The sequence below is a fragment of the Aedes aegypti genome, chromosome 2 (assembly GCF_002204515.2).
Source record: "Aedes aegypti strain LVP_AGWG chromosome 2, AaegL5.0 Primary Assembly, whole genome shotgun sequence".
NCBI classification, from domain to species: Eukaryota; Metazoa; Arthropoda; class Insecta; order Diptera; family Culicidae; genus Aedes; species Aedes aegypti.
This window is the reverse complement of record NC_035108.1, coordinates 195,040,341-195,061,165: the sequence shown is the minus strand read 5'-3', so window position 1 is coordinate 195,061,165 and position 20,825 is coordinate 195,040,341. Positions and strand designations below refer to the sequence as shown.

Genomic DNA, 20,825 nt, shown 5'->3' with positions numbered 1-20,825 from the left:
GAGCTGAAAATCCTATATTAACTTCATTTCAAATGCGCCAGCTCATGGAACGACCAAATGAGCTGAATTTTTCAGAAAGGCTTCCTCTAACCCCAAGAAATAATCCTAGGGGGTGCCCCGTGGAATCATACAACTTTATTTTTCTCCCATACTGAGCTGGGCCAGTCTAGTCTGTATTGTCAATAAGTCAAATAGGGGGACATGGGGCAAGAGCGACACCCAGGGCAAAAGTACCACCTCTAATTTCACGTAGTTCAAATCATTTTTTTTTTTTATGTTCAACGCAGGATAAGAATAAATAGTGTACTAATTGAGGGTTGTGTAAATATAACAGTTAAAAATGTTTACTACAAAAAAATATAAAAAATGTATTTTACTCATCAACGCGAAAAATACGAAATATTATAAGAATTTAAGACTGGAAAACAAGGTTTGACTCCCAATAAATACAAAACATATTGATTTTTCCGCACAGTACTGATGATTTTCAATTGTTGGATATAGCTGTGAGGAATTTTTTTTCGAAAAAGTCCTTTTGACATTAAGTTTTACATATATAAAAACAGTATGTCTTATAGGGGGCAAGAGGAACACCGCAATTTTCTCATATAAAATCAACTGAAATTTTATTTTTCTTGTTTAATATTGTATTAAATCGATGATTCCTACTAAATAAAATCAAAATAAACCGTCTTGAACATTCAAAATAGTTTCTGAAAATTTTTACTATTATTGTTACAGTCAAGTAAAATGAGAACTAAATTAATTTCGTAAAATTACTTTTTAACTATAAGTCAACTTTTATCCCTCAGTTTTTATCTTAACTTACTCTAGAATTTATCGCTTAGGCGGGGTAATAATAATTAACAAAATTTGTGGCATTTTGCTCTGGTGGTCTTCTTGCCCCATACGAGTGGCACTCTTGCCCCGTGCCTCGTTTAAAAACCTCATAAGAAGGGACATTTTCAAAAATCTCAAATCTTCATGTGTTTCTTATATTTTTGAAATTTATCGATAACATCATTTAGAACAAGAGGTGAGCTTGCCCCTACACTGGAATAATCTTCAAAAATTGTGTTAATCAACCATGATTTGAACCTATACATCTTAAGGTGTCCTTCTTGCCCCCAGCCCCTTAATTGAAGTTGTGTTCGTTGATTGCGAAACATACACGATATATGAATGCAAAAATGGTCAATCGGCAAAGAAAGCTCTCGGTTAATAACTATGGAAGCGCTCATGAGAACACTAAACTGAGAAGCAGACTCTGTCTCATTAGGGACGTATCGCCAGAAAAATAGAGAGCATCTCAAAACATCATAATAGGTATATGAATAATACGCAACCATATCGAAATAAAACCCACCGTGCAAACTTGTACCGCATTCCTTGCATTCAAGCTTCAATGTCTACTACAACTTACGAATTACATATGCTATATGCTCCAAAGCTTCACCCACCTGCCGGGCAACTCTCCCGTTCTCATTATTTCGCTCCCATCTCCCATCGAGAGGGAGCTTTCGTTCCCTTCTGGAGGGATACGTGCTGCAAAGCGTTCAACACCATCAAACGGAATTCAGCCCTCCAAGCGTTAGGATGTGTCGTCGTCCCGTCTGAAGGAGTGCATCCATTACTGCTCCTTCTCAGTCAGTGACAGTGAAAATCAGTTGCAAGACCAGGATAAGGATCTGGATTGGGGGACATTATTAGTGATAATTCAATTTTCACGCCATCTAATTATCCACGTGTGAAGGAAAAGGCTTCGGAAGGTCTTTAGACCTTGTTCAGTGGGTTCGAACACCGGACATCATTTTGAGGATGTGTTGAATATGTTAGCGAGACAGCTATGACGATGACAAAGTCTAGAAGGTTGTAGACAGCGACAGTCCTTGAGGGGCAGTGGGTGGTGCTAACAAGTGTGTTTTTTTTTTCTTCCGCCACCCAAACGCAACAGTGTGTCTCTTTCTCTCTCGCAGACGGTGGGCTCTCAGCGCTTTCGGACTTCCGGCAAGCGGGGGTTCCAATTCAATTACGGGGTACGATTCCAAGCAAAATTATTGTGGTGCACATGAAGAAAGCAGTCAGCAGTACAGTGCCGAGTGCAGTGCGGTGTTGTGAAAACTGGATTTCGTCGGGAAGTAAACGAGCGGAAGTGAGATTCAATTCCGCAGAAATGATGACAGAGTCCATTCGCTCGAGTGGAGATCCTACTAGGTGTTAAAGGTCGTCGTTGGAAGTCTTGGTCGCAGTCACAGTGTGTTTGTGTTCTGCAAACGACAAGTGGTTTCCTACTGCTGCTCACGGTAAGTTATTACATGCCACTTCCGAAAGATGTTCCCATTTTCCTGCTTATTTACGACTCAGTTATGGTGCCTGAAGTTCTTGTCATTCGAGGGACATACCAAAAATAGCAACGTACCTTACATATTCCCCCCTTAGAATCAAATGGGAGCGTCACGGTGCTTGTTAGTCCGTTATTATCAAAAACAAAATAAATCTCCATCACATCTGTGCTCACCAGTCTGTTTCTAAGTGAGCTGCATTTCAAAGTAAAATTTAAAAACAAAATGTCCGTTTTGGAGTTGCGCTCTTTCGATGGAGAAGTTCATTAGTCCAAAAGGTTTTGGAAATATTATAATGGTTTTACATATATTTTCTGTGATATAGCTATTATTCGCATTGGAATTTATTTTGATAGTTGTTTGTAATCTTTGTAAATCTTGTTTTGCCTTTTTTACAAAGTCGACATTCATGATGTCGAACTATTCATAGGATATGCCTAGTAATGACGATGACAGAAAGGTATGTGTATTTTTTTAAGACACTCCACGTTAATGCTTCCAGTGGGCTATTTGCCTTTTGAAGTAAGCACCACATTAGACTACGGACTAGCATGCAACGCCCAGTGGCACAGTCGGAAAACATTCCTGTCGAAAAGTTTTTCGGCCTGAGGCGGGAATCGAACCCACACTCCTTAGCACGATGCGGCTAAATGCCTCGGTGACACTAACTGCACGGCTATGATGCCATTTTTAAAATCATACAGTCAACTTTAAGTTATTTAAAACAGAACAAAAAGATTAAGTTATTATATTAACTTTTTAAAGAAGGGTGAAGACTATTTGTCTTGAATTTATTATGAAAAGGATAGCTAAAACGTGCACAAAATAAGGAGTCTCTTATTGGACGTCGGTACCCACTTCCTTTACTCAACCCGTTTGCTATGGAACCCGTTTAAAGACAATCGTTCCGCTATAGCAAAGAAACGTTAATACACTTGTCCATATTAGAAAAACAGCGGCCTCTAATTGCCTCTACAGGTATAATTTTGAATTTTGATGAGATAACCATGATGGCAGAAAAGTGGTGTGCAAATCTATAAGAGATCTGTCTCTTTTGATACAAGACAATAAAAGAAAGGATTTTTTTGATTAGAATTACAGCAGGACTCACTTTAGTGAATGCCTTCAGGATATATTCCTTAAAAAAGCTGTTCTATATGGGAATATTAGTGAATAGATTATCCAACGAAAACATGAAAGAACAATCTTTTAAAAAAAGAAGGGCAAATTTCTGCTGAAATGTTCGCAGCTATGACGTGAATGATTACTGTAACAACGTGATGCTATGGCACAACCTATAATCATAAAAAAGGAAAATATTTGTTTAAAAACAAAATTGAAATATGAACACCACCAAGAATTCCTCCGGTGGTGGATCTTATGCATTGAACATTTCCTTGACGTCTCTGGGCATAGAGGCACACATCGTGGTTTACGTGTAACGTGTAACTTTTTCGCAAATCTTCACATCAATTTGTCCATCTAATCCAATTGCAAATTATATGTAATGTTTAGCTTTTCGGTAGTTGTTAAACTTCCACTCGGCTGGTTGGCCGTAAACCACGATTCATAATTGAAAACAAGTATTTATCGAGCAACAGACTCATGTTCCGTAACTGGTCGTTTGAGAACGTCGCGACCCATTGGAAGCCCACACAATAGAAACCTCAGCCAGCGCAGTTGCTGGCTAGTGTAGTGTGCTATTCCTATACCTAAAAAACAATGCGCTCTCGGGCTAGGCATTGGATATATATAGAAATCGTTGTGTTTGGATGGGCATCTAATTCTTCCGAAAGAGGTGCACTATGCGAAAAAGGACCACGTGATTATTGAGCTGAAATCGAATTCAGGTTAACTTCTGCGTTCATGAGTCCTCTCATGGCGTAGTGGTAACGCGCCCCAACTAGAGATCGGGGAGTCGTGAGTTCGATTCTCACTGAGAAGACGTGTAACTTTGTCCATCTAATCCAATTGCAAATTATATGTAATGTTTAGCTTTTCGGTAGTTTCTATATCAAATTTGATTTTAAATTTCCAAAGAGTTGAAAAGTTCTTCCTATTTTTATACTGTGATGCAGCTCCGTCAGACATAAAATATATCTTGTAGACAGTTAATTTGTGATACAATCGCAAAAAATCTATCATTTTAGATATGAATAAGTTGACAGATACAGAATCGTGGCGCAAATCTTCTGAAATTACAACAAAACTTAAATGATTGACTTTGCCATCTTGACGATAATATATTACAAACGGATGCAAAGTAGATTGCTGAGCATTTCAATGATGGCTTTGAACTTCATCTTGAAGAATAAATGTGTAGTTTTCCGAAAAACCACAAATTACCACAAATTCACCTTCTATCAAATTGTTTTTTTTTTGTGTTATTTAAAAATGTAGCTTGCTCTTTTTTGATGAAATCATGAGGTATTTATTTCTCCAATTTACGAGTAAAATATGATACAAATTCATCGGGCTGCTTTAAAAAAGTTTCAATATCACACCTGTCGGTTGTGACTAACTGTTCAAATTGTAATTCGTCGATGCCATTCTCTTAGATTTCTGATTACAAGCTTCGTTCAAAGGTAGTAGAATCTGAACATTTTTCACAACAACGTAAGGTGCAATCCACTGTTTTTGTTTCACATAATAAACTATCAGTAAAAAAATTTAAATCATGCAGTAAATTATATTTCTTTAAACTATGGATTATCAAACTAACATTTTCGTGAATAGTACATACGCACACATTATGTGTTCCAGAGCTAGTTAACAATTTACAATTCTTCGGTCTCAATTTTGCAAAAGATGAAAATCCTATTTGAACACCACTATGTAATTCAGTAAATCGATTAAACGACTCTCTTAATGTAGTCATCATTAACCTTTTTTGAATTGCCAGCCGCTTTCCGTCTCATATTACAGAAACAAAATCACGTTGGCCAGGCATCACTCAGCTAGTTTCATCATCTTCGTAAAAGTTTACTACAATTTCTTTTGCTACATTACTTAGCCCGAAAGATGTACCAGATTTACTTGTTCCTTCTAATGACTGTTTAGCTTGTGTTGCCAAATACCTATGTGTATTAAATGTATTAAATGTATCCATTATTTTCTGAACCTTCTATGACCTCGGCAATATGGAAAGTAGTTGGAGTTTTTCGTTCCTGGTGATACCGTCTTTAGAAAATTTATCTTTAATTTGTGCAATCATTTCATCAAACTCGTTAACCTTATCTCTGTCAATTTCATCAATTGTATTTAACGTGAATATTTATCTTCTTATTTTTTTTTATTAACTTCTTCATATTTTCGCTTAACATAATTAATTGAATTCATTTTTTTTACGATCAATTGGAGATGTTAAAATAATGGAAATTGATTTGTTAAAAATTTCAATATTTACACTTTGTGAACATTCACTTATTTCAGAATCAGTCGTATTGACCGAGGTCATTGACGGTACAGTTACCAAAGACTCCTGACTTGGAACATTAATTTCAGTATCAGAAGTTACATGTTCATCACTGCTCGATGAGTCATCGCTACTAGATAGTTGAGTACAATTAGACAGTTTTAAACGACAAGAATCACAATTTTTAAGCTTACTATTTAATTTATTCTGTTCAGCAAATCCCAACAAAACCAATTTCTGAATATTATCTTCCGTAAGATTTCGACAATGTTTAGAACAACTTTGTTTGAACACTTTAATACATCTTGAACTGATATAACTCATTGCGAAAAAATGATATTTGTACAGCTTCACACACAACAAAAATAAATACCTTTGTAAAACGCCTCCTAAATCCACAATATAATGCTGTATCTTCTTTTGTAGCACGTCAATTTCACAGGCAAATAAACGTCACCTACAATCACTGAACAATCACTGTTGATACAACACTAATGCTCTCACGGTTTCAGACTTACCTTATATACTACATAGGTACTTCACACCACGAAGTTTTTGTACCGCATTTTTTTCAATGATGATTGCTACAGTGATAAAACTTGACAACCCATTTTTTGTACCCATGAAGTACGTTTAAAAAAAAAGCATCGTTTTTCTTTTATTCATTTACCATGTCCAAATGTATGGGTATGGGAAAAACGTGTTTGTTCATCATACCTACAGATGCATTTTCATAGAAAATCGATTTTAATTTTTTTATTAAAAAAAATCTGTCATTATTTTTTACCGTGCATATTTTTTTCCAAATAGTCCTAAACAATACCTAAAACAACCGCAAAATATATCCAAAAATTAAAAACATCAATGTTGCGGTTTTTAAGAACTATTAGCTTCAAATTTTCATTTGAAAATATCGTATATATTTTTTACCGTGCACTCTTTTTTTCAATACTTAAGCATAAATGTTTTGATCAAACGATAAACGATTTAGCTACGATTCGCTCAATCAAAATAATTTTTTTCTGGAATGGAGAAACACGAAATATGCTTGAAAAAGGCCTATTTTTCTTATTTTTATTTGAAAATTTTATATAAATATGAGTATATCTCGAAATTGATGCAACCTAGAAAAAAATTAATTAAGTACTTTTCGATTGCAATTTTTCTGTACTTTCAAATAATCACATAAAAAATATTGTTTTCCACTATTTCGATTTTTTTCATAATCTGTAATTTTTTAAAAAATCATAATTTTTTTGTCCATAATTCTTCCATTTTGAAACATTGTGCAATAAATCACATAAGTTGTCCCCTAAAACATATCCAAAAACTGCGTTTCGGGAGAAAATCGATTTTAAAATTTTGTTTTTGAAATAAAAAATAATCTGTAACTTTTTTTACCGTGCATATTTTTCTCCATATAGTCCTAAGCAATACCTACAACTTTGTAGAAGATCTCAAATCGATCGGACAAACCGTTTTCGAATTACAGTTTTTTAAAGATTTGCCATGCATTTTTCGATACGCCCTTCTCAAAAATAAGGCGAGGTTCAAAATGGCGGTCTGAAAGTGCATAATGGCATTTTTGGTCATAAAAAATCTGTATGCAAATTTTCAGGCGATTCAAAAAATACAAAAATAATCGGGTTTGCAAAACGGCGTGGAACCGCTCATGTACAAGAATAGTAAATTGAAAAAGAAAGCTCTCAGTCAATAAAAGGATTATTTTATTTAAGGACATATCTTCTTGGGTACCAAAATGGCCTCTAATATGGCCATTTATTACCAGTTGTCATTAGAGACGCATTTTTTCCCGCAAAACAAGATACTGCACTGTATCTTATACTATTCGGGGTAGTGGCGTTCGGGGTAATGAGGTTCGGGGTGATGGAATGGAGCCTCAAAGTTCATAATACTTTAGATTCTCAAAAGTTATTTTTGATGGTTTCGAAAAGTATTGTATTTTGCCATATAAGAGAAACGAAGACTTTTTTATAGAAACTGCACCCATGTTGAAAAAATCTATTTAATCTAAATTGAATCGTACAATTTCAACCAAATTATACCTAAAATGAAAGTTGAAGTCCTATTTTGCATGCTTGGTGGTTTGAATCACATAAAAGATTGATAAATCATACTTTAAATTTCAAGTAACATCAACAAAACTGGTGTTTTATACGAATTTGACGACCTGTGACTTAAAATGGCGACGTGCTCGAAAATTTCTGAGAAGATCAGATTCAGCAACTCCACATAATTTGATTATTGAGATACGCAAAAAAGTAATTTTTGTTACGCTATCTATATAAATAAAAATGGAGTGGTGTTTGTATGTCACGAAATGGCTTACGAACGGTTCAACCGATTTGAATGATTATTTTTCCATTTTGTTCGTCAAGTGTTCCGACGTGTTTGTGTGTATAAAAATCCCAGGCTATTCACCGGGAAAGTCGGAAAAATGAGCGTGAACGGAACTGTCATTTTGTATGGGACGTTCAATATCGTTTTTCAACAGCCTACTTGATGGCTAAACGAAGTTTGCCGGGACCACTAGTGTTATGAATAAATGTTAAAGCTTCATTGACAGATACGCGTATTTCGACTACCACTTGCAGCCTGCGTCAGTATCAGTTACTCGTATCCACTGACACTGAAGAAAGCTGCAAGTGGAGGTCGAAATACACGTATCTGTCAAACATAAGATATTAAGAAGGAATTAAAAAACAAAAAATGCTCCAATCTACTTTTTTGTTTCTCTATGGGCCTGTTCACATATTTCATAAGGCTGAAAGGGGTGGGTGGGTATCCACAAAATGTTACAGCTCATACAAAATTTTCAATATATTCATACAAAAAGTGTTGTTTTTAGGAGAATTACTCTAGAGATTATTCCATGAATTCATACAGTTATTTCTCTAATAGTTTCTGTGAAAAAGGGATTCCTTGAGGTATTCTATCAGAAATTTTTCAAGAGCATTCTACAAGCTTTCTCTCAGCAGTTACTCCATGAAATTATTAAAGTACTCAATCAGGAGATTCTTTAGCAAATCTACCCCTGTTTTTCCAGGGGTTTCGCTTCAAGGATTTCTTTAAGGAATTTCCAATGATTTTTCCAAAAAGTCCACTGAGTGTTTCTTCTAGAATTGCTCACAAACTTTATTTAAATATCGACATGTTCCTAGAATTCGCTTTATGAAATACTGTATACATTATTCCATGATTTCTTCTGGTGATTCCTTGAAAAAAATCCATTGATTATTTCTTGAAATGTTCCAGAGATTGCCATTATTCTTCCTGATCTTAAAAAAAAATCTCAAGAGATTACTGCAGAAAATTTTCTAAATATTTCTCCAAACATTTCTTACAAAACAAGAACTACTTCATGGATTACACTAAACTTTTCTCTAGAGATTTTTCCACAAACTTATCTAGAAAATTCTCTGAGTATTCATCCTTGGACTTCCTTGGATCTTTACAAATGATTCTGCCCAGTGAATCAAATTGTCATCAAAATAGATGAAAAACAAACAACAAAGCAAGCTCGCTCACAACCGTTTGTTGCAACTGTTGCGGATAAGGACACAATAAAAAGCAAAATTGTCATGACAATCACAGAGCGCAACATTGTTGCAACCTTTTCAACTCGCGATTAATCAGTAATTTTAAACACAAAACCAAATTTGTTTTATGGATGCTGTTTGATAATGTGTCAATGTTTACCAACACGGAGAAAGTTCTAGAAAATTGCAATGCGAAGCCCAGAAAATCACTGCGCACGTGGTGATCGATCTTTGTCATATTCTGTTCAAGCGATGATAAACTCATGTTGCGGAATAAAATTGTTGCAACAAGAATAGGAGGTGACAATGTCTCTGTTGCTGCATGTTGGGTGACAATTGATTCACTGATTCTGCCAAAAGTTTTCCAGTGATTTACTTAGGAATTTCTTTGGAAAATAGTCCAGGACTTCTATTAGGATATCTGTGGGCATTCATGCTAGTATTTTATATTCTACTAAAAGGGTCATCAAACTGTGGCCGCGAACAAATTTTGAATGCACACTTAAAAAAAACTTGCGATTTTGTGTAAGATCCTAAGGTTTCTCAAATCTAGTGTCGAAAAAACATTGGATACTAAGGGCTACATAAATACATTATATTTCTAAAAATTTCATCGCTTCGCGGTAACTTCAACGCTTCGTGAATCGTTGTGATCATGATGTTTCTTGGGAATAGCTTCGAACAGCCCGTCAGAAATTTTTCTAGGAATTCCGTCAGTTATTCTCCCAGCAACTTATGAAAGGAAAAACATTCAAGTATTTTTTCAGGACTTTTCAATGAATTCTTTGAATGACACTTCTAAGAGTAGTGATCCGTTGAATCTGTTGCATACACCTGTGTGGGCGAGCAATGAATTCGGGATGAATTGTGTCCCGTTCGCGTTGCGCGGATGAACAAAATCAAAGTGCGTGGGCGAAAAATAGCGAAGTAATGTTTGATCCGTTTAATCCGTTGCATGCTCTACAAGCAACGAACTTGGAATCATGTCCGGTTCGCGTAGTAACCACACTATTGGTAACGCTCATCCGTGATATGCTCACGTATTCATATCGAATTATGTCTTTATCGTTTACCAAAACGAATTCTTCATACAATCCATTCCAATCCAAACTCCCAGTGTTTTCTTGTGAAAATGCAGAGGACTCCTCGGCACCTATAACACATGTAACACTAGGGCAGTTCAAAATTTAAAAAAAAGTTTAAAACTCAATCTCCTTACCATAGAAATAGTATTCTATGAACTTTTCAGCTTCCTAAGTGAGAAGGATGTTGGTTTATATGCACATTACTATGCAGAAGTTTTGAAAAAGCACAGTTATGACAAAGTTTTTTTTTCTCATACTAACGGCCTGATGAGCACCATGTGAGTAGTTCCTAGAAGAGGGGGAGGAACACGTATTAAGAATGGATCAGGGGAGCCAAGAAGAAGACGACGGTCGCTTGCATGACTAACCATAATTTATAACATATTGTTTTAGTTTGAGGTGGAAAGACCGTTCGTCAGTAAGTCGGTTGGCTCTTGGTAGATGCCTGTCAGCGAGGTATTTCTCCATGGATAATTTAGATAGGTACCGGAACGAGAAAGGAGATGGGTGTAGTGGTGGGAGTTGAACTAGTTTCAGGGCAGGTTTTATCGGAAGCATTCGTCAACTTTTAACAGCACCGGAAGTACGGGTGACGTACGAATTTTGGTTGTACGCACGTTTGATCAAAATCTCTGATTACGGAAAGTTTGGTCTCAATCGAGGTCTAAGGAACAATGGAATACCGTGAACCGGGGAACCAGCTCGGTTGTTTTCAGATTGTTTGCATTTATTTATTTGCAATAACAAATATTACAAGCTCTACATTTTTAAAACAAGTGTTGACCCCTAATGTTTCCCTTAGGAAGCTGCTTTTTAAAACGCTGGAACTAGGAAAGGCGAATGACGGCCATCAATGTTTTCATGTAAGGGTGGAGAAGCTACCACCCAAAGGGAATTTCCAAATGACATCACAAAATAGTCTATTGAATATCAGGGTCGGACGCTCATACGGTAGATTGTTTTTTTGCAGCTACATAGGTGTGGACCAACTTACAATCATAGATGTTGAGCGAACAACAACAGCATACTGATGGGTGGCATGAAGGGAATGGCGTTGTTCACTGCTTCAAATTCACGCCTGTTGCGTTTCACGACTACCTTGCAAATCGACATTTTATTTTTAATAATGTAAATTGTTTTAACTTGCTTATTAGAGAGAGAAAAAAGTTTTCAATTTACTTAACCTAACTTAACTTAAATATATGACTCATTAACCGTAGCAAGGTTGCAACAATTTTGTCTAAAATTATCAAAAATTTTATTCGATGTTGGTTCCAATGTTTAAGGTAACACAGAATATTCTATATAACTCATTTGAACTATATCAGAGAAGAGGCTTCAGAATCATTTTCAAATTTTTATTTTGATTCCTCTGCAAAGCTTTCTTCCTGATATTACAACAGCTAGTCCATATTGGTACAGCATACAACATGGCTAGCCTGAAAATTAGTTTGAAGATCAAAAGCATGTCCTTAAACCAAATTTTCGATTGTCTGTTAATAAGTGGATACATACATTTTAACTATTTGTTACATTTGGCTTGAATACCCTCAATGCGATTTTTTAAAGTTAAATTTTTATCTAGTATGAGCCTTAGATACTTAACTTCATCTGATAAATTGAATGACATCGTGACAACATGTGCACTTGAAGGTTTCAAATAAAGAGCTTTTGGTTTATGTGGGAATATTATAAGCTAAGTTTTAGAATCATTAGAAGAAATCTACAATTTGTGCAGGTACGAAGGAAATTTATTCAAACATTTTTGCAATCTACTACACATGATACGCAGGCTTCGTCCTTTGGCGGAGAGGCCTGTGTCATCCGCATACAAAGATTTTTGACATCCCTGAGGAAACTCAGGTAAGTCAGATGTGAAAATATTGTATAATATTGGTCCCAAAATGCTACCTTAAGAAACGCCAGCTCTTGCAAGAAGTCTTTCAGACTTGGAGTTTTGATAATCAACCTGAAGTGTACGATTTGACAGATAACTTTGGATTATTCTAACAATGTATGTTGTAAAATTTAAGTTTTTAAATTTTTCGATCAATCATTCATGCCAAACACTGTCGAATGCTTTTTCTATGTCTAGAAGAGCAAGACCAGTAGAATAGCCTTCAGATTTGTTGGAACGGATCAAATTTGTTACACGTAAAAGTTGATGAATGGTCCAATGTCCATGGTGGATTCCGAACTGTTCATTGGCAAAAATTGAATTTTCGTTGATGTGGGCCATCATTCTGTTCAAAATGACCTTTTCAAAAAGTTTACTGATGAAGGAAAGCAAACAGATTGGATGATAGCTAGAAGCTTCTGCAGGATTTTTGTCTGGTTTTGAAATTGGAACAACCTTAGCATTTTTCCATTTGTCAGGAAAATATGCTAATTGACAACATTTGTTAAATATATCAACTAAGAGTGGTAAGCTACTTTCTGAAAGTTTCTTGATGAGGATGTAGAAAACTCCATCATCGCTAAGGGCTTTCATATTTTTTATTTTTTTTTATAATAGTTCTCACTTCTTCCAAATCAGTATCCCAGGAATTTTCGAAAACGTTCTCTTGATTGAGAATATTTTCGAAGTCCTGAGTAACTAGATTTTCAATTGGACTAGTAAGTCCTAAATTCAAATTGTGCGTAATTTCAAACTGCACAGCAAGTTTTTGAGCTTTTGAGTGATTCCAAGCAACAGCACCAAAATTTGGTAATTTTTTTAATTCATTTTTTTCTATTGAGCTGAAACTTTGCACAGTTTTCCAGTTCCATCTAAATCGTCATTTTCCGATATCAAATCTTCAAGTTGAGTCACGACTAACTTTTCAAAAGGGTGTAATGTGAAAATGGTTCAAAAATATTCAAAAAGCTGCACAGCAAAAACGGTTCGTTCGATTGTTAGACAATTAAAGAAACAAAGTTAGACAACTAAATAAAGATTCCAAAAAAAATACACACAGTAAGAAAATTTTTTTTTTGCGTTAAAAAACATAATTTTTGACACAAAAACTCAAATATCTCAAAACCCTATCGGAATACCAACGTAATTTTTTGAGGGAAAACGGTCCATTATATTAGCTATCTACCATAAAAATTTGGTGATGGTAAACCAATAAACAAAAAAGTTATGACATTTCAAACATGTCACAATTTTCACATTTAGTAGAAAAAAAAATTTTTTTTTTTTTCGATGTAAATTATTACGGGAACCGCAGTTTGTTGCTGATTTTATTGTTAAGGGCCTTGCGTGAATTAAACAAGTCGTTTTCATGTATTCATTAGTATTATGTATATTATATGTATAAATATTATGTATATGTATAAATATTATATGGTTTTCAGTTTATTGGTGCTTTTCGGTGATCGTTTTCGCGTTATTATATTGCTCGCTGAGCTCTGATGCCGTTAATTCGTACTCTTCAGTAGTAGTAAAACAAAATGATAATTTTGTTAAATCTTCTTCTTTTCTGCGATTCGCCCAATCAAATAGTTCTTTTTCAGTTTTAATTGGATGCTCACGTTCTTTGGCTAAACTTGCTCTTGTGGCCATGCGCTTTATGGTTCCTCCAATAGCATCACAAGGACCTTTGCCATGTGACGTAGCAAAGAAATGCCATTCTGCATCAATTCCGTACTTTGATTTAAATTGACATAGGCTCGAAAAATTCTTACGGTTTTTGTACTGCGATGCTGCTTCATCAGACATGAAATATATCTTTCTGATTTCTTTATCCTTATCAACGCGTAAAAAGTTAATCATTTTGGCAATGAACAAATTTACAGATACTGAGTCGTGTCTTAAATCTTCGGAAATTACAATAAAACTAAAATGTTCAATTTGCGTACTTTTATTGAAATAAATAACGAATGGATGAATTGTAGCTTGTTGTACGTTCCAGTGATGGGACTGCACTTCATCTTGCAATACAAAGCTATAGTTTTCAGAAAAATCACAAATGACTAAAAATTCACCATCTTGTAATGTATTTTTCGTATTTTTTAATCAGCGGGATTGCTCTGTTTTAATAAAGTCGTGAGGAATTAAACTTTCTAATTTCAAGCAAAAAAATGACACAAACTCATCTACATCACAAATGAATAAAAATTCACCATCTTGTAATGTATTTTTCGTATATTTTAAAAAACGGGATTGCTCTGTTTTAATAAAGTCGTGAGGAATTAAACTTTCTAATTTCAAGCAAAAAAATGACACAAACTCATCTACAGGTTTTACAAAAGTTTCTAGGTCACACCTATCCGTGGTCACCCATTGCTCAAATGATAACTGATCAATATAATTTTCTTCAAACTCAGCGAATAAAGTATTTTCCAATGATGAAGAATCTGGACAATCCGAACAAGATCGTAGATAGCAATTTGATGTTGTATTTTCACACAAAAGACTACCAGTTAACATTTTAATATCCTTTGATAAATTGATTCTTTTCAAACTATGTAAGATTAGGTTAATATTTTCGTGTGTTGTGCACACATAAACATTATGTGTTCCTGAATTGGATAGAAGCTTGCATTGCCTTGGACGAAGGCTTGCAAATGAGGAAAAACCTACCTTAATATTTTCGTTAATTTCCTTGAAGCGTGTATACGCTTCTTTCAAAGTAGTCATCATTAATCGTTTTTGGATTGCCTGACGCTTTCCATCTTTTTTTACAGATACATAATCTTTTTGGCCAGGCATAGCTCTACTTACTTCATCGTCTTCTAAATATTGAATTATTTTTTCTTTTGTCTCATCTGTTAATGAAGTACTCGACCTAGCATTTTTGGTTGCAAGACAGTTATTTTTGAATTGTTTTGCCTCTTTTGCTGTATTTCTATTGGTTTTGAACTCATCAATGGCGTCTTGAATAGACCATGAGCTTGGCAGCATCGACAAAATCAATAATTTTTCTTTCCTTGTCGTGGCTAGATTCGAGAACCTTTCCTTCATATTCATAATTACCTCATCGTAGTCTGTATTTTCCACATCCTCAGGTCCTAATTTGAAGAGGTTTCTTCGTACAGCTTCGTTGATTTCACGGTATTTTTTCTCGGGATAATTGATGTAACCCATCTTCGTCCATTTAATCGGAGTCACTTTTATTCCAGCTATCCCTTCGTTGAAGCGTTCGATGTTGACCTTCTGGATGCACTCATCTTCTGATTGATTTGTTGAAACAGATGTCGCTGATGGTACCGTGGCAAGACTATCTGCACTTGGTACTTCTGGTAACTCCTCAGTTGTTGTCGGTGCATCTAGTAATTCCTCAGTTGTTGTTGTTTTCGAACTTCCTGCAACCTGATCCACCGATGATGTACAGATTGCCCGTTTGTCAACGTTTAAACGGCAGGACGTACAAATGCGTAAATTTGTATTCAATGTAGACATTGGAGCATTACCAGCCGCTTTCAGTTTATCTATGGTGCTTTCGGTGAGATTTCGTAGCTCTTTCGAACACTTTTTTTCTGCAAACGGCCTGCAACAGTTGAGAAAGCGACTACTCATGTTGCTCGTTAGATTTTAATAAACAAAATCACTTTTAAGTTTTTACTGACTAGTTTGGTGTCGTTTGCTTGACTGAAGAAAAATTTTACAATTAAATCTTTTATAACCATAGTGGTAGTATATTTTTAGCTTTTTCGTGAGTATGTTCATGGTATGTACCTATCATGTTTTTAATGTTGTTGAAGTTACTCGCTTTCTCCCAAATATGATTAACAAAGTCTATTCTCTACCAAGGCGGGTCTATACCCAGGTTATTTATGTAATCAGATTTTAACTTTGTGGAGAAAACCAGCGCCGAGAAAACCGACCTGCTTTACGTATACTAGATCACCTGGGTATAGACCCGCCTTGTTCTCTACGAGGTAAACTTTTTGCCGGTAAACTAGTCGTATACCTGTATAGAAAACTTTTTTTGTAGCTTTTGTCTTCAATATTAGATTTCTTATAGGTTTTTTTTATCAAAAGGTTTCAACACTATTGAGAGAATTTTTCTTCAGTTACGTACAATAAAAAATATGACACTATCAAGACTTTAGATCACAACACTGGATCGCGTCTAACTTTCTAATAGATGCTATAAAAGTTATGAATAATTAAATAAAATATCATGAAAACAACTTGTTAACCTCATGTGGTACCCTTAACAAAAAATTCAGCAACAACGGTCCTAAAAAAAATTAACAATGAAAAAAAAAATTTTTTTTCACTATGTGTCAAATTTGTGAAATATTTGAAATGTCATAACTTTTTTGTTTATTGGCTTACCATCACCAAATTGTTATGGTAGATAGCTAATATAATGGACCGTTTTCCCTCAAAAAATTACGTTGGTATTCCTATAGGGTTTTGAGATATTTGAGTTTTTGTGACAAAAATGATGTTTTTTAATGCAAAAAAAAAAAAATTTTTACTGTGTGTATTTTTTTTTTTTTGAATCTTTATTTAGTTGTCTAACTTTGTTTCTTTAGTTGTCTAACAATCGAACGAACCGGTTTTGCTGTGCAGTTTTTTGAATATTTTTGAACCATTTTCACATACACCCTTTTGAAAAGTTAGTCGTGACTCAACTTGAAGATATGATATCGGAAAATGACGATTTAGATGGAACTGAAAAACTGTGCATAGTTTCAGATATTTTTGAAATGGTCGATCAGAATCGACTTGCATGCCTCCGTGGAATCCCTCTTTCGCAATTTGTTAGTAATAATTTGTTTTCCTCTTTCAATGACGGTATTGGCTAGAGGTTTTTTTTCAAAATTTTAGATAATTTCCAAAAAGGCTTAGAGCCAGTAATATTTACTTTATATCTGACACTTATAAAGCTAAAACAGCGCAAAAAATGGCGTCTTATATAACATCTTATAAGTCTGACAACTATTCATAATCACCTACAATTGACGATTTATAAACAAATTCTCAACATAATAAAGATGAGCATATGAGCTGTGATGGTCATTTGTTCTAATTAGGCTATTTTTCAGCACAAAATACTCACAAATCAAGTGTATATAACGATATATTGCATTTGTCGTAATTGAGCTATTTACAAGTGAAAACCAAATATATATGACACAAGATGATCAGTTTATAATACAGGCAAATGTTTTGGTTGTTTTGACGTTATTTGTACGCTATATAACTTGAAAGACACATTTGTATTACAAACTATCTGATCAGAACGTCCAATGTCAGCAAAACGAAAGGAACTTACAGACAAATAAAAACAAAATTGTCTTCAAAAAAGGCATAGCAGCCACAACCTTAAACATGTTTTCCAAGTTAAGAAATAAATTAAATTTGAATATTATTGAGATTAAGAAAAATAAAAAAGGATCATGTCTAGCGATATTTGGGACGTTCAATATGCGGTTCAAAATTTATGGTGAAACTTTTAATTTCAATTTTAATTAATTCGTTGGCCATTATAATTAATTATTAATATATGTAATACAAATCCACCCAAATCGTGCTGTTTTGTGAAATTTGCTTCAATTTTCAAGAAAAAACAATATGGCTGATTTTTAGTTGAACTTACAGTGCCGACCGTAAATATTCGAACGCTTCAATTATTTTATCAAACTATGATATTGATCTGCTCACATTGCTCACACTTCAAATTGTTACTCAATTTTGTTATACCTTATGTCAAGATTGCATAATTCATTAAATTGGATCTTGATTCCTAACCAAATTAATCTACTTAATATGATCGATTTGCAGCTTTGAACTAAGTTGATTCAAATTCTCGACCGGTACTGTAATCTAGATTATTTAGTTGGCAAAATGTGAAATGTTTGCGTGTTTTGATTCAGAAATATGTCGAATTAACGTTGTAATTTTATCTTAAGAGCATCTTAACTACAGGTTTTTCATTATCTTATAATAACGTTTAAAACACATCTTTAGGACATATTTTCAACATATTCCACGAAAATTCGATTGTTTTTGTTTTTTCGATAATAGTTATAACACCCAAATAACTTAAATATAGCTTCTTTCTTAGTGGATAGATTTTCGTCTGTCAAACGTCAAACATCGGTTTACGACTGTCAACATTGTAACATTTGCAGTAATGTTGACGAACATAACTCGCGCAGCAGCTTTTTTTTTTATTCAAACAGTTTCATCGATTTGAGGCGTATTCGACTACAATTATTCTAGCCCCCACAGAGGAAAAAGTTGCTTTATTTCAATATTCATCATAGGGATATGTTTCCTGCTTTGAAATTATGTTGATTGAAATGACACACAAGATTAATCGAAGATGAAGAATTTATCGATGTTTGAACCTTCTATAAAAAACATTTAAAACACACTATTACAACTTGCATTTTGTTACTCCGATACATAAAATATAAATCCTTTTAAAGCTTTATGCATGTTTCTGGAGCGTTAAATTAACCAGGTCAGGTTGTCACTTTAAGATTAAGTGTTTTGAGGTGATGTGTATTTCGATAGCTATTTTATAACTCTTATGTAACACAATATGTTATGAATTCACCATTTTAACTCTTATAGGACAAGATCTGGTATCTGTTATTCGAAAAGATGTTTTCGGTGTTACTTGGGTAATCAGTTGGCAACAAAGGTGACTAGAGTAGGTTAAGACCAAACCAATCGTAGCAGGGTCTCTAGAAAAGGAATAACAAGTAGGGGTATTGAATTGAGAAATATCCTGAAGAGCACTCATTAAATAAAATCCTGCCGTTGGATTTACTTTGCGAGCTATGCCATGAACGATGTTTTACATTATGTCACCGATGACATAATAATTACTTATTCCGATTTAATGTCATTTGAAGCAAGTCATTCAAATTAACATGCTGCCCAGAGCATTGAAAAGGCAAATAGGCAGCTATGAAAGTATATTTACCAAGCTGAGTTTCAACTGAAACACCCAAAGTTTCAAATGACGAAAACAGTTGATGTTTTATACGCCTATGAATGATGATTGCAACTCTCCCACATGCCCCTACAACATCGGCATAAAAGTTTCGTTGAGCAAATCCATTCGAAACTTAAAGATTTGAACGGCTTCTCAACGGAAGAAAATTAGCTTGTGAATGAGCATGATTATAATTTACCTGATGGGTATTATTTTTAAGCAAGCGATCGTTAACTGACAAATGAGCACATTGTTGGAGATTGGCCTGGGGAATTCCGGGAACAAAAAACTTTATCGTTCATCTACCTGGTATGAGTCTCGACTATTCGTCTACGCAAAGGGCATTTCCAACAGTTTGACTTATGATTGCCCGTGCAATTTGCGCAGAAAAACTTTTTGGTATCTTCCTTCACAGGACAGAAGTCCTTAGCGTGAGAAGAACCTACGCAAATCATGCATATAACTTACATGCGACAATGTTTGGTACCATGACCCCCCTTCTGGCACCGACAGCACTGAGTGGGGATCTGGAAAATTCCTCCAGGATTTGGGAAATGTCCCAATGTCACATGGACATCGAACATAAGTCTAGCTTTCTCTAAAACTTTAATTTTTTAATTGTTGCGCGGGACTTGGGTAGGACAGGCAGGACATGTACTACATACAAAAAACCTGGGTAGGACAGTCACAGACTGGAATATAGAAGCAATTTTTTGAACAACCATAGAGATTTATCAGAAGACTATTGGAGAATATTTAGATGATGTAATGGAGTGATCTAATACCAGTCGCATTGTGTTATACACAGCACGAGTGTGATGGTGCTAGCGATTTTTGAACGTACGAACACTCTTGATATAATGCATCGAAGCATTGCTGAATCGCTTGGCGATATTCAATTTCTTTAAAACTCCCACAGCATCCTCTATAAAAGTTCTAGGCTCATTCAGAATAGCCGTAGAAATTTCTGGAAGTAATTCCTTATTAACTCCTGAAAAATTATTGATCGAATTCATTCAAATGTTTTGTGGCATAATTCATAAAATTATTTAGAGAAGATTATGACGATTTTTTTTTGCTGAATTGTTGAAGAAATTCAAACGAAACGTTTGATAGAGTTTCTACGTTATGAATCCCTTAATAGCCCGGCTAACTTCGACGCAAAGAAGAAAAACTACACAAATTCACAAAATTATTGCTGTTTATCCATTTGTTATCTAGAAACAGGTGTGGAAATTAGAACAATCTTACTGCATGTAAATGCAAGCAGTTTGGTCTATTTTTACCAAACTTGTTTAATAAAATTGATAGAAAATGTTGATAATATATCTTCGAGCTGTTTAGTGGAATACCTATAAGTAGATGAAAAACCGAATTTAGTACTGTACCATTTAATTCCACTAAAGTTTGTATCTTTTGACAGATACGCGTATTTTGACCTCAACTGTAAGGACTAATTTGAGTCTAGTACACGACACTGAAGACGATCTTACAGTTGAGGTCGAAATACGAGTATCTGTCAAAAGATACAAACT

At 34.7% G+C, this 20,825-nt stretch overlaps 1 protein-coding gene across 2 annotated transcripts in view; it reads left to right on the top strand.

Moving 5' to 3' along the window:
• The first annotated feature begins 1,580 nt into the window (after positions 1 to 1,580).
• LOC110676286 (melatonin receptor type 1A-like) overlaps positions 1,581 to 20,825 on the top strand; it is a 207,934-nt gene continuing 188,689 nt past the window's right edge. For both annotated transcript variants that reach the window (XM_021843585.1, XM_021843584.1), the window contains exon 1: positions 1,581 to 2,303. The gene's annotated coding sequence lies outside the window, so the exon portion shown is untranslated. The remainder of the gene's footprint in view (positions 2,304 to 20,825) is intronic.